The sequence below is a fragment of the Amblyomma mixtum genome, chromosome 2 (genome assembly GCF_055824585.1).
Source record: "Amblyomma mixtum isolate Tamu chromosome 2, ASM5582458v1, whole genome shotgun sequence".
NCBI classification, from domain to species: Eukaryota; Metazoa; Arthropoda; class Arachnida; order Ixodida; family Ixodidae; genus Amblyomma; species Amblyomma mixtum.
Genome location: NC_143013.1, coordinates 199985426 through 199988918, shown reverse-complemented (window position 1 = coordinate 199988918; position 3493 = coordinate 199985426). Strand labels below are relative to the sequence as shown.

At 47.4% G+C, this 3493-nt stretch overlaps 1 long non-coding RNA gene across 1 annotated transcript; it reads right to left on the bottom strand.

Moving 5' to 3' along the window:
• Positions 1–696: 696 nt before the first annotated feature.
• LOC149362190 (uncharacterized) lies at positions 697–2909 on the bottom strand. The gene is made up of 3 exons (XR_016288485.1): positions 2821–2909; positions 2637–2753; positions 697–880 (listed from the first exon to the last, which is right to left on the bottom strand). It is a non-coding gene; the product is annotated as an uncharacterized LOC149362190 (long non-coding RNA).
• Positions 2910–3493: the final 584 nt, after the last annotated feature.

Sequence of the window (3493 nt, the reverse complement as noted above, 5' to 3'; positions counted from 1 at the left end):
GTTTTAGGACTGTCGGACTCAGACATCAGGACTTGCCAATAGCCGGAACGGAGATCCAGAGAGGAGAAGAATTCGGCGCCTTGCAAGCAGTCTAGGGCGTCGTCAATACGGGGTAGCGGGTAGACGTCTTTGCGCGTAATTTTGTTGAGCCGGCGATAGTCCACGCAAAAGCGTACACTGCAAACCGAAAAACACCCGGATAGGAGTAAATAGCTCATCGCGTAGCGCACTCCCGAAAAGGGGTTTTTATACTCCTCATAATAGGAGTATATCGTCTACTCCTCTGCTTGAAGGGGTACTTTCGGAGTGCTAGAAGGAGTAAAGTGTTACCGCTCTGCAGACGGGAGTTTATTTAGGAGTAAAGTTGTGATCACAAAGGAGTTAGCATGGCAATTAATAGGAGTATTATATACTCCTTTGCAGCTACTTTTATAGTACATTTCAGGAGTACGTGCCTGTTCCTTTTAAGTAGTTTTGACAGGAAATTTTTGGAGAAATTTTTCTTACTATAGGGTTACATTTATGATTCCCAGACGAGTATATTACTTCACTTGATGCGGAAGCCGATTTGAAATAAAGTATTCGTATGGAAGGCTCATTTTAGAGCTTGATAGTCCAGGATAAATGCGTCGATGAACTTACAGTGATTTATTTCAAACAATATTTTATTGGGTACAAAGCATTTGAGACGTGTTCGGCAGCTTGCTTTCGACGGTTACAGAGAACCAACGTCTTGGCCCCTGTAGAAAAGAAGAGTGCCTTAACCCACGCTGTCTTTGGGTACATAATTTAAATACCCAAAGGAATGAAAATAGAGATGCCACACTTGAAAGCAAGGAGGGAACCTTGAAATGCTTCGCTGTCAACATACAGGCTCCTTCTGAAAGAAAGATTAGAAAAACAAATGCATCAGAGGAATTGCACCTCTAAGCTTGAAGTATGACGTGCTTCAAGTGTAGAAGTCAACGTCCCAAAGCCGTTCAGAGTGCACTTTTCAATAAAATAGGTATAATTGAAGTTTAAACGTTTTTCATGACAAAAGATTAGCTAGCAGAACATAGTAGGTAATCAACTAGCTAATACATACCTGTACCCTGTCGGATGACAGCGGCTAAACGCGGTTTTCAGGGAATCACAAATTCCAGAGAGCCGCTTTCGTAAACGTTAAGGCAATACGGCGAATGGGAAGCAGCATCGATAGGGAACATTTTTTCCGCAAAGCATAAAACTGAAAAAAAATAAAATGGTCTTACTGAGGCACTTGCGCATTCGCGCTGCCTTTGGCTGCGTTCCTGCACCGAAAGAGGCCTCGAGATATAATTTTTTTTACTTGTCAGAGGTTCCTCATGCTTTTCAGGCACCATATCAGAACCAATTACTGAAATCAAGACATGCAAACAAAAGACAGCGCTTTGCATACACGCAGCGGAAGCTTACATGCAATTTCCTTGATGGTAGAGCCCGCAGCTACGCATTTTCAGGACGTCCTCATTCTGCGTATAGGCCAAAGGCAGGGCAAGGGTGACTGACATAGCAGGCATTGTTAGGAATAGAAAGCTACCACCAGACCCACCCTCCCGCCGCCAGCTGTCTTCTGTTAAGCTTTGCCCTCACATTCGTGGCCAGGGTTCAAAAGAAAACATTCTACACAGGTCTATGGCTGGGAAAGGAATATACTTTCGGGAAAGAACGCCAACCAAAAAAAAAAACATGTTTGGGAATCTTCTTGGTTCTTTCAGCAGGTGTGACTGCGAGTGAGTCACAGCTTGCCTTTTTTAAGCCTTCGGTTAGTCATCCGCCGGGTCACTGATCGTAGACAGTTGATGCAAGGATAGTTCCCTCGAAGTCAGTCTTGTCAACCCGCGCTTCCTTCCTTGTTCATTTCTTTGGCATCCGCTTTGTGCTGCTTCAGTTTTTCTGGGAAATGCTTGCTTTCGCCAATGTACTACGTCCAGCACGAGCAGGGGATCTCGTACACTGGCGTATGCTTTATTCTTTTTCTTTCGCTGCCTTCCTGGGATCAGCAGTCTGACCGGAACGCTTGCCTCCACGAGTTTCACATAATGGAATGTGTTCGGAAACTGCACGCGAAGTGGAAACTTCTTTTAACATTTTTCAAATGCAAAGAGCTTACAAGATACCACATTTTGGAACTAGACGCCTAACCATCCAGAAAAGGCAGCGTTCAGTATGGTTGAAACCTCATGTCCGCTGCCGAAAATCGCTGCAACGTTAAGATGCCACCAACTCGGAAAATGTAACAGTTTAGCTAATCTCCGTGAGCGCTAAGGCGTCGCCATGTCCTGTGCTATGACTGAAAAGAATGAAATCGCTTGCATTGTTTGCATAACAAGGCCCTCTTAAAACACAGGAAAGGAAGCAACCGATTAGGGCACGGTTCTCAGCACTGTTCGTAATAACGTGACAAAAATTCAGAGACCCCAAGGCTGTGCATTTTCACCTGTCATTGCCTGTACAGCTTTTCCATATTCATGGGGCGTGAACGCATGAAGAAAATTTGGTCCCTAGAAGAACTGACCGTACTTCCAGCTGTACATGTTAGCGTAACAGCCACGACTGCAGTGCCACACTCTTTTTTTCAGCCGCATGCAACAACAAATTTCTCCGATACTTACTTCATGCCTGCTGTGTGAGTTGGCTCCACCGGACCACAATGAAGCCTTTGCTGTTTTGCTGTTCTCGTTAAGCCTTTCATCTCGGCGCACCCGTGGTTCACAGCAAGTCTACGCACACTGAAAAGGGAGCGGCGTTAAGTGCATGCGCGTCTATGGCATCAAAGGAGAGCTTAATACTGCTTACCAGAACACACGACGATGATAATCCGGTCTTTAGTATTCTTGCAATACAGCGAAAGAACGAGGGGCCGACGATGTCGAGAAAACTGGTGCGTCACCCACACACCGCCATGTCGGCGCGGCGAAACGGCAGCAGCCAACACTTGTATGCTGCGTAGACAATGAATGACTAGCCGCTGCTTCTGCACATATTGCTGGCTTGAGCGAGACGTTCATTGCAGCACGTTGCTGCTAAGGTCGATGATGTCCAGTCTTACGTCACGACCAGAGCGCGCAAAGGAGCGGGTGGCAAACTGGCGGCATCGGGGAGGTCGACGCGTCACACACCGCCATGTTGGCTCGGCGGAGCTCGGCTGGCTAAGCCTCTCGCAGACTGTCGTCGCAGGCGATGCAACACCAAGCGTTCTCCGAATACACTGGGGGCTTCACAGGCACTGTCTGTGGCGCACATTGGTGCGCGAGGTTGCGGCGATCCGGTGTCTTGTAACATGACAAACGTGCGTGAAGCAGCAAAAGCACAGGCGAGCAGGCAGCGACGACAGAGCCGGCGTCGTCACCTGCAAGTGCAGCGAACCGGCAGCTGCCACTAGGCGGCGGGCAGACACTAAGGAGTGCATAAAGGGCCCGAAGGAGTATTGAAGCCGACATACTCCTTCTTGGAAAAGTAGTAAAATCAT